Source organism: Triturus cristatus, chromosome 4_1, assembly GCF_964204655.1.
Source record: "Triturus cristatus chromosome 4_1, aTriCri1.1, whole genome shotgun sequence".
NCBI classification, from domain to species: Eukaryota; Metazoa; Chordata; class Amphibia; order Caudata; family Salamandridae; genus Triturus; species Triturus cristatus.
In genome coordinates, this window is record NC_140585.1 from 151170147 (window position 1) to 151181857 (window position 11711).

Sequence of the window (11711 nt, forward strand, 5' to 3'; positions counted from 1 at the left end):
GAGCATATTATCCATGACCAGACCTGCGGATTGTCGAATAGACACCGCAGCTGCCGCTGTCGCTCTCAAGCAACTTGGCAACGCTCTAGCTACCGGGTCTAAAGTCGCTGAAAAATACGCACACGGACGCTGCTTACCACCAAATTGTTGCGTCAAAACACTCAACGCACAACCTTCTCTCTCGTGAACGTATAGTGTAAATGGCTTACTGTAATCAGGAGTACCTAACACAGGAGCCGAACACAGCGAATCACGCAGTTCAGAAAAACTTTTCTGACATTCTTCCGTCCATGGCAAAGGAGTCGAAACATCCTTGCACGTGAGAGCTATCAATGGCTTCGCTAACAGTGAAAAGTTTGGAATCCACTGCCTGCAGTATGACGTGATACCGAGAAAGGCACGCACATCTCTCTGAGTTGTTGGCACAGTCATTCGAGCAATTGCTGCGATTCTTTCAGGGGTCAACCTTCTTCCCGCCTTTGACAATAAGTGACCTAGATAGGTTACTTCTTGACAACAATATTGTAGTTTAGAAGGTGACACTTTGTGATGTAAGTCACATAGATGCTGTAACAGTGATACTGTAGCAGTTCTACAAATCTGTTCAGTGTCAGCAGCTACCAACAGATCATCAACGTACTGAATCAAGGCCGCACCAGCCGGTAACACAAACGCATCAAGTTGACTCTTAAGAGCTTGACTGTAGATCGATGGACTCTCACAGTAGCCCTGGGGTGCGCGTTTGAACCGGAAGCTGCGACCACCTAATGAGAAACCGAATAGATCTCTGCTTTACTCAGCAATTGGAATGCTAAAGAAAGCATTCTTCAGATCAATTACCGAGAACCATGATGCAGAAGCTGGTATCAGAGTCAGTAAAGCCGTAATGTCAGGCACCACAGGAAACTGTGGAATAACAATTTTATTTACCTCCCTTAAATCAATAACAAAATGATACACAGGAGGCTTAGATGGATCAGTTTGTTTCAAAATAGGTAACACAGGACTATTACACACGTTACCCCGAGTTTCTTCGATAACATCTTTATCAATCAAATCGTAAATGATCGCTAATAGTGCTCGTTCTCCATCAAGAGAGATACGATACTGGGGAATGCGTGGCAGTCGCACGTTGGATTTCAATTGAACAACATAAGGTGGTATATCCAGCAGGCCCACATCATTGGGACCTGTTGCCCACAAAGACTCAGGAAGAGAACTCAATTCCGGTGGGAGCTTATCAGTCGACAAATACATAGGAGAGATCACTCTCTGACCCAACGTAAGCTCCACTCCCGCAGGAGAACAGTACAAAGTCGCATATAACCGCTTCAACAAATCCAGGCCCAAAAGATTCTCACCACAACCAGTAGTCAAAATCAAAGGAGCTTCTAACTCACGAGACCCAATTGTAAGGGGCAAAGGGCTAGAAACTGGATTGCTAACAGGGGCGCCAGAGAATCCAACGGAAACATTCGTTAAGCCAGACAAAGGCGCGCCAGGGAGTTTCGAATGCATAATGGAACTTTTCGCTGCACCAGTGTCCAACAGAAAAGGCTCCATTACTCCCAATGTGGTAACTGCGACATAAGGCCCTCTCTGATCAACCGGAACTGATACTACTCCCTCTCTTTGTCTATGGCTGTCCTAGTAACTACCGCCAGCATCAACATCATGCCCGACATAATAATCATCCACATGATACTGTGCAGATCTACCAGAAGATGGATCGCGCCGATCAAAGCAATTCTGCGAGTCTGATGAAGTGGCAAAACGCTCAGTCTGATTCTGAGTAACACCACGACCTCTACCACGTGACGCTTGTTGAGGACCACTACGACCTCCTCAAGCCGAAACACCATTGTTTCGGTCACGCAAAACTGGACAATTAAACTTCAAATGGCCCTCACCCCTACAATATGCGCATTGATTATACCCCAACATAGAGCGAGGTGTAGAGGAGTCGGTACGCAACTGCGATCTAGAAAACTGTGATTGCAAGCGATTTGGCTGTTGCGAGTCATTTTGATTTGAGCGCGGATGATACGCTTGCTGCAATAAGACCTTAGTTTTAAGATTCTTCATTTTCTTATCTGCGCGCTCGCTTTCTTCTTTCTCTCTATTTTCGTAGTATTGGGCCGTGGCTAATATCTGAGCAGTGGTAGAAACGGCCCACGAACTTTCAGAATTCTTCAACTTGTTGCTTAGTTCAGGCAACAAATTCGATACAAATTTATCAACGAACAATCGCTGACCTCCCTCAGAACTCATATCCTGACCACTATGATCGATAAATGCCTCCTCAAATCTCGTAAAGAAATCGGAGACACTCTCGCCCTTCTTTTGTTTGCACGCAGACAATTTGTCCCAATTAACGCGCATTGCGGGCATAAGAGTCTTCATAAGTGTAATTATCCTCTGGGGCAGATTCTCAATGATCTGTTCAGGTTTAGCCCCACCAACTTGCCGTCCGTCAGCCGCCGCAAGAGCAGCCCAATCACCGCCTAACTCGGCTGCGTGATTCTCTTGACGGATTTTCGCCCAAATCGGTTGAGGGACTATGTTACCAAACAACATGTCGATATCGGCAAGGTTCATAACAGTAGCATCCACTAATTGGGACAACTCCTTATAATAACCTGCAGGATTCTTGTGGGGGTCAGGCAAAGTTTGCTTTACCTGCAAAACTTCCGATCGCTTCCATGGGAGGTCTATCCAAACTCTCTGAAAGTGTGGTGGAACAACAGGATTAGCAGCAGGATCACCTGGCATCCATACTGGGGGAACTTCCCGCATAGGATACTGACCAGGTTGAGCCATCCGCTCCTCAGTGTCGTCCTTAAACAATGCTCGAGGTTGTACTGTAGATCGGAAAGATAACAGACGCTCTAAAGCACGTCGAACATTATTACCCACAATCATACCAGTCGAAAACTGATTCTGAAGCTCAGTCATTTCGGGTGGTACATTGTCAACCTCCTTATTATCCCACTCTTCTCTCAAGAATTTACACATTTCCTCGAACACGAATCTTTGTGTGGGCTCATTGAACTGGGAAAATGTCTCAAAAACTATACGCGAAGTGTACTTCGCAGGATGCCTAATCCATTTACGCGCCATTTTCACTAACGACTCACGCTCCCTACCATCAGGAATTTGACTGCGCCTCTGAGCGACATCAGAAAGATCAGACCCGAGTATTGGTCCGAAAAGCGGAGAATAGAGATTAGCGACAGCATTAAATATACGACTACGAACGGAAGGAGAAGAAGAAGAAAGCACAGGAGCAAGGACATTAGGAGTAAACGTAGAAGCAGTAGCGGTAGTCGGGATAACGGGAGTAGTAGCAAGATTGGGAGCAGTAGGGAAAAGAGCGGGTAAAGGAGGATGAACAATTTGTGGCACAAGGGGATTTGGAAGAACAGGAGGAACGACAGGCTGACCAGCAGCCGCCAGAACAACAGGTTGAGGAACAGGAGGAATCACAGGACCCACAATATCTGGTGCATAGGGAGGTGGTGATTTCAATAGATAAGACAATATGGGATCTTCTACCGCTTCTTCTCCCGTCTTATCAGAACTAGACGGTAAAACCGGATAACATTTATCCACTGCCATATGATGAAGTCTAGCACTAACTTCCTGCTCCTTCTCGTCTTTGTCTCGCTGATACTGTTCTGCATTTTGCATCACCGTAATAACACCTTCTCTCTTATTTTTCTTAATCTGTTTGATTTCTTTCTGCTTGGCCTCTTTACGCCATAACCGGAAGGAATCAAACATGGCCGGCCTAACCTTCTTTTTAAACAATTTAGCTTCAAGATTATCTAATATTGCAGTTTCGAAACTACCATGTGATGGCCAACTAAGAACACCATCATTTTTAGTGTAACAAATCCAATATTTATTGTATACAATAGGACCTACTCCGTGGCGACTATAGAGCTCATAAATTGGAGTTCCAACTGGAGGTATCGGACATGAATCCTCCAATCGGGAATCCGTGCTGCAACATTTAAGGAAACCAAACAAAGTACTACGGCCAGGCATCGTGCACACTAACCGAGTTTACAAACTTCAAGGGCTATCGAATTACGATGTCCTCGCAAAAAAAAATGCAAGACCCCCGGTTTTTGGCAATTGCAATCGTCAAATAAAATCCAACAACTAAGAACCAACAACTAAGAACCACAAATGCAATGGAACCATGCAAACAACCAAGTTTAACCAAGAACTCTGGGAGCGACCCACAAATACTTAACTGAAAGAGCAATGGCGTCACCAGGAAGGCCTGTCTATCGTCTCGCCGTTCAAAGGACTACGCCAGGCGCCAAAACAGGTCGACAGTCAGGGCATCAGTCCGTCGCAGCCGTCAGGAGGCGGGAATCTTCGCGGGAAAAGTCTTCGGGCCACTTATTTCGACAACTGGATCGATGAAGCGGGGTGCACCTTCCCTCGGATATTTCACACGAAGTTCCTCACGATCGTCGGGCTTTGGACCGGTACCGCTGATGTCGCCCCACGTTGGGCGCCAACTGAAGGACTGGGCTATTCTAAGGCCCAGCGGTGCCAGGGGACAACACCTGAAACCTTCGTGGGTTACCTGTTCCGGCGTACGAAACACAGAGACACGGGACACTTCCTGCGGCGTCAAAGATCAGCGTTTATTTACTTGAGGGATACAGAAGTCGCAAGAAGTACACAACGTGTAGGTTCTGGGAGACTGCTTCAAATTGCACAAGTGGATCGCTCCTTTTAAACACATTTTCGTCATTGCACAACATGACGAACAAAGGTTACAACTCAGTTCCCACAGTAAACTTCAAAAGGGTCGCACTCATGTTTCAGAAGCCCGGAACATAATTACAGCAGCATTGCCGGTTCCCAACTGTAAAAGCACATTATCCCCACATTAAACACATTCCATTCCGACTGTAAACAAATTTAGGAGAAGGGACAGGAACAGATGCAAAGGAAAAACAAGGATGCACAACAGATTGGAAAAGAGTGTAAACAGCAATATCGGAAACTCGATTGCAGGATCAAAGGACTTGTGCCTAATGCATGCATGACTGAAACAATAGACTGGCACGGCAAGATGAGCCTCGAGCGGAGCCATCTGCCTTTGCCGTGTCAACCCCCTCATCATAAAGACACCTTCAAAGGAACACGTGTCTTCCACAAAAGCTTGGGAATCCCAGGGTCACGAAGCGGACAAGGTCCGTTCGCTGGCTACTTGAGGGCAAGAGACAAAATGGATGCCGTATCTAAGATGGAACCCAAGGGTTCAGATGGGCATACCCAGAAATGAGACGAACCGTACATAGTAGCGTAGCGAAAACGCGTACACCCACTAAACTCGTCATTTGCGGTTCGTAGATACCAAACTTGTCCATATTCGAACACACCCAAAAAGTGCCATTACGATTCTCACGGAACCTCAAACCGCTGATAGCTCATCTTTTTATTTGAGAATTTTTGTTCACTTTGTTGAATCAGGTTGGATCTCTGGTGCAATGGATAGCGGCTTGGGGTTCTAGGCGAATGTAGAGAAAGCATTCATAGTCTTTGGGTTGGAATACTAGCTGGGTCAGTTTTATCCCTCCTTTATCTTATAACTAATTGAAACAGTAACAAACAATGCCTGCTTCTGCATAACCAGAGACATTTACCAAAACTGCAGTGAAAGAAAGTCTATTTAAACAGACACTGTTTGCTTTGAAAATGTTGCATAATCTATGCCCCAGAGTAAATTCCCAGTTATACTGCTGGACATGTAATTTAGTACCTAGTAATAGTATTTGGCCTTTTACTAGTTTCACAATATCAATTTAGAGACATGATTTCTAAGTCAGCCGAAAATGAGATAGTACGAATTTCAGGATTTAAAATAGATTACGTGTGCTGCTGAAATTTCAAATGCTTGGAATATCAATTAATTATTAAACTCTACATATTTGATTGCTAATATATGTAACCATATTAAGAATTAAAGTGTAGGTTGGTGTGCGTCCACATCATTTTTAGCTGATTTTTAGTTGCAGTGTTGCAGAGCCTGGATAGCTCAGTCGGTAGAGCATCAGACTTTTAATCTGAGGGTCCAGGGTTCAAGTCCCTATTCAGTCGGTCGGTTACTTTAAAGAAAAAGTATTCTAATTGTACATTCTTTTTGTGTTCCACTGCATGATGAATAAGATATTCCATTACCAAAATTTAAAAAAACGTCTTTCATGGAGAAGTGAAAAACCCATCTGTCTCAAATATCAGGTAACATTTCACTAAACTTAAGTTGTATGTAGACTTACCAACTGTATCATGTAGTTTGACACGGTGAATATCTTTTCCCCAATTCAAAATTCAAAATATAGCCACAGTTATAGTATCCAATGAACTTTATAAAGTTGATCAATATCTCAAAGCTCATTATTTTATTTCAGAATATCTGTGCACCTGATTAAAGCAGATTGACTCTGTGGCACAATGGATAGCGCATTGGACTTATAAGTGAATGTCAAGCAGATATTCAAAAGTTGTGGGTTCGAATCCCACCAGAGTCAGTTTTATCCCTGTTTATTTAATAACTATTTAAAGAAGTTATTAACGATGCATGCATGCTTCTAGTTCACCAAAATCATGTGCCAAAAAGGCCAGTAAAAGGAAGTCTATTTTAAACAGACACCGTTCAATTTGGGTAGTCTATGCAGAAGAGGAAATTATCAGTTGAACTGAAAAAAATATAATTTATCCATTAGTAAGTTTTTAGGCCCTTCCTTCATTTTACAATGTCAATAAAGACATATGAATTCTAAGTAAGCAAAAAATGAGATAGTACCATGTTCAGGACTTAAAATAAGGTTGCATTCACTGAAGTAATGTCAAATGCCTGTGTAGGAGAGTAGGATCTGCTTTTATGGTTGCCCACACTTTTTGTCTGATGCTAAGCAGTAGTAAACTAGCCAAACTGAGATCCTGCTAATCAGGACCCCAGTCTATCTGCTTTCTCCCAAAAGTATTGTGTTCAGTATTTAGGTAGACCCCAGATTGGATACTGGGGTATTCTTTTAAGTCACTAATATATGATACCCAGGGCATATGTACCCCAGAGGTCTCCCATGGGCTGAATCATGTATTATGCCACCCATGAGAGACCATTCAAAATGGAACTACAGGCCTGCCATTTCAGCTTGTGTACGTTGGTGCTAGCAACATTTACTAAATATATAGGTGTCCTACATCTAGGATCACTGCACTCTTGGATAGCTTTCTAAGGTTGTCCGAGACCTCTTAAGAGAGTTTAGCTTGCACTAGTTTAGGTAGGTGCAGCACCACACAACACTTAATATGTCTGCTAAAGGAGATGCCATTGGCTCTGTGCCTTCTAGATACAGTGAACTTTCGATCCAAGAACTGAAAGCACTGTGTGCCTCTAGGAAGCTGCCGACATGGAGGTGTGCTAACACTCAACGCCTGGTAGAGGTATTACTGTTAGATGACCTGTGGTGTCTGCTTCCAGCCTGCTGCTCAGCCAGTGATGTGTGCGGAATGTTAGTATCAGTGATGATGTCATAGAGTTTTGGATGCATGGGTGAGAAAGTCAGTTGAGTGTAGGGCTGAGCAGCAAGGAGGCTGCTCCTGTTGGGGTTTGTTACTTCATCACCTAATAAACTACTTGAAGATACCACTTGTACCAGACTTTCCTCAATTAGTACAATGGCGACGATTCAGGAAGAACCTACATGCATTTACTAAAGGACTGCTGAAGTTTAAAACAACTCCAAGGTACGAGTTTTCTAACTACAAGATACGGATTTTAAGTTTACTGGCACTCTGTGAACCCCAACAGTGACCTCCCACCGGTCGCCCAAAACACCTACGTGCCAGTTCCTGCTGAGTTTGCCTACAACTCTACTGGTCCAGTCCCAGCAGCATTTGCCTACAATTCCAGCTCTGCTTCATTTGCCTGCCTCAGCTGCCGTTAAAGAGCTGCCTATTTGTTAACATTAATCAACGTTGCTTCCAGGCACTTCACAGATTTGCAGAGTCCTTTACTACTCTGACATACTGTGCACTCTTCTGGCTTTTGACTTCACGGCATCGCTTTAGAGGCACTGCGGCCTTTATGCTTAAGGACGGTTTCTACATTTTGTGTGAACAATCCTTCGGCCTCCTGCTGCCCTCTGCCCCAGAGTCTCATCTGCCCTGCTCCGGCTTCAAGGACAGACCTCTACGTGTCAGGGACAGTGCTTCCTGGGATAATTTCACTCCTTGCATAATTGGGAGCGTCTGTGAGAGATGCCTGCCTTGACAGCTGTTCGACATTTTCCACTCATCGACCACTTTACTTTGTGTGGTTCGAGATATTGGCGGAGAGTTATTAGTAGTTTACACTTTATTGTTTCATCTCTGGTGCACTCCTCAATGGCAGTTCAACTGCCTTTCTCGTACTTTTAAATATCGCTCGAGCGCACACAGAGCCCACTCGCACTCTCATCGTCATTTCTACTGCCTCTGTTTTCTCGTGACGTTTCCTGCATTCAGAGCTGTGTTCCTTCCTCTGTATTCCAGTATGTCTCAACATGCCTGGAACCACCTGTCGCGCTGTCGCGCTTCGTGCCTCCATATTGTCTGGCAACACTGGAGCTCTTTAACTTTCAATTGTGCTGCCAACCACTGCCAACCACGTTTTGAAGCTATTGGCAACATCGTCACTATGTTCTCACCTGCACATTACGCACTTCCATTCCCTTGCTGTGTGCCAATTCTGAATTGTTTTCCAGTTTGTGATCGGCATTTTAATTTTACTTTCAGTCTTCTTGCCAGTTGGTTGAACCAAAATTGTCATCGTAAAAGCACCGTGAGTACAGCATTTGCAGTTGCATTAACCACGTAACAGTACCATCTAGCGGTCATCTGGCACCACTGCATCTATTCCAGGAAAAGAAAATGTCCATATTTTTCATTTTCTTCATAACTGTTGTTTATTCCTCCAGGATGTCTTCGTTGGTCAACTTTCCACTAAATCCATGGCAAGGTACTGTTCCATTCCGTTTGGGCATCAGCTACACACTTCGATGACTACGGTGACCACTTTATTTGTTTTATCTTATTATTTTCTTGGAACTTTGCTTGAAGTTTAAAATGTATATTATTTTTTCATGTGATCTATATTGCCTACTTGCACTTCTTTGAGTTCATGCATTTTTATGCTGACATTAATTTTACACATATTAGTAGTGTTCATTTATGTTACTTTACGTTGTGTTACGTTACAGTGCTTGTTCTGCAAGCTCTGGTTAGAGACATTTCCAAGGCATTTTCCAAGCAGTATTTGCTACAAGTTTATTTTGTTTACAAGGCAATTCACATTACAGTAATTATTTATATTACGTCAATTTACGTAAGTTACATTAACTTACAGTGCCAGAATTTTTGATTATGCTTAATGAGCCATATTGCTCATATGCTACGTGACTTTTCATGTCACCTACGATGTTAATACATCACAATACCAGAATCTAAATTGCCTAAAGTATCCGTTACAATAGCCTACTGGCTGTATATTTTACATTACAGTGCTTCTTTCGCAACCTCTTGTAAGAGAATGTTCATTGTTCCTACTGTAGTATTTGTTGCAACGTTACGTACAAATTCCATGTAGAATTTCTTATTGAGATTTACAAGCTGCATTGCTCCCATTTTGCGTGGTTTTTCAGGTTGCTTGCACCATTGTACATTATGGTATGATACTGTGCCATTTCCCGTGACTTTTCAGGTCACTTGCACTGTTGTACATTATTGTACGTTACTGTGCCATTTCCCGTGACTTTTCAGGTCACTTGCATTGTCGTACATTATGGTACGTTACTGTGCCATTTCCCGTGACTTTTCAGGTCACTTGCACTGTTGTACATTATGGTACGTTACTGTGCCATTGCCTGTGACTTTTCAGGTCACTTACACTGTTGTACATTATGGTACGTTACTGTGCCATTTTACGTGATTTATTTTTTTAGGTCACTTACAAGGTTACCTTAGAGTGCCTTCCCGTAGGACATATGTTACAAAGTCTACTAGCTGTACAATGTGTATTATAGTGCTTATTACTTTACAGTTACAGAAACGTTATAGTATTTTTTTCCCAAGCTCCTGCTGGAGAGTTGTCTTTGTTCTGTTTCTTACAATTTATATTTACAGTACTTTACTTTAAACTATAGTACTTTATTTAGATATCCCCTGTTCTTGAGATCTGTGACAGTCTGTATTTTCATCTTACATGGTACCTGTTCGTTGATGTTGCATTTTATTACTGTCTTGAGTCACATTATTATTCTCAGAGGTATTTGCTTAATCCTAATGAGTTTCCTTACACATCTCATACATTTTGAGAGTATTTTATTTGTCTTCATCGTGTTCTATCTGGTTTTTTTTCTATTGCTGTTTCTGCTTGCCATCTCCACATTGGTCTGGCCAACTGGTGTTTTGGTGGTGAATTGGAGCGTCAATTCATTTTTTCTCTGTGTGCTGTGTTATTTTTGCTGTGCTATTGTCGTCTTTCTTTACCTTGTTAATATATCCTTACTTTGTTTGTATCTCCTATTTTTCTTCTTCCTTTGCCTTCCACATGATTTACACTTTAATTTTTCAAAGGGAGAACAGGGGTGTGGGATATTCCTGTGTTATTCCTGCTTTTCTTTGTGTATGTATGCATGTCTTCATCTTCTATAATTTGGTGCTTTATGTTCTCTGTGCATTTCTGCCTATTATTACGGTATGTTCTTATATGAGATACTTAATGTTATTTACATGCTTTTTCCTTGTATCTCCATTGTAATTTTGTTATTATGCTCTCTCCTTGTATCTTCCTTCCTTTTGTTATTAAAGGGGGAAGATATGTGGTGTCTGCTTCCAGCCTGCTGCTCAGCCAGTGATGTGTGTGGAATGTTAGTATCAGTGATGATGTCATAGAGTTTTGGATGCATCTGTGAGAAAGTCAGTTGAGTGTAGGGCTGAGCAGCAAGGAGACTGCTCCTGTTGGGGTTTGTTACTTCATCACCTAATAAACTACTTGAAGATACCACTTGTACCAGACTTTCCTCAATTACTACATGACCTAAGGAAGACTCCTGGGTCAGATGAACAGGAAAGAGTTTGTGGGCCAGGGGATGAAGATAGGGCTGGAGGGGGACCCCTCTTTGACTTGAATGTAATCTGTACCCGGGGGAACAAGATGGCTTCACCTGGACAACTCAGATCTTCAAGAGGAAAATAGAGAAGGCCTTGAGGGCCCCTCTTTGTTCCTCCTGGAAGAGTGCAGAGTTTACCAAGGAGATCTAGATCTCCCTCTGCAGAGTCTAATCACTCAGGACAGTCTGTAGGGACCTCTGTTTCCAGCAAGAGGGATCACTCTTTTGATAGGGATTACCAACTTCTTCAACTTGAGAAAGCTAGGCTTAGGCTCAGTAAAGAGCAGTTGGCCCTTGACAAAGAGTTCCTAGAAGGGAGCTAGCAAAAAATTGGGACTAGAGTCCCATGGTGGCAGCAACAAGGTACCTAGAGTTAGAGAAACGCCTTTTGACCATAGGAACCTGAGCAAGATTGTCCCTCCCTACCATATTGGGGATGACATCCACAAATGATAACTGGGCCTGTAAAATACAGAGGGTCCCTCAAGAGCAGTGGGCAGCTATCGTGTGGCTCTCCTTTGCTGACAA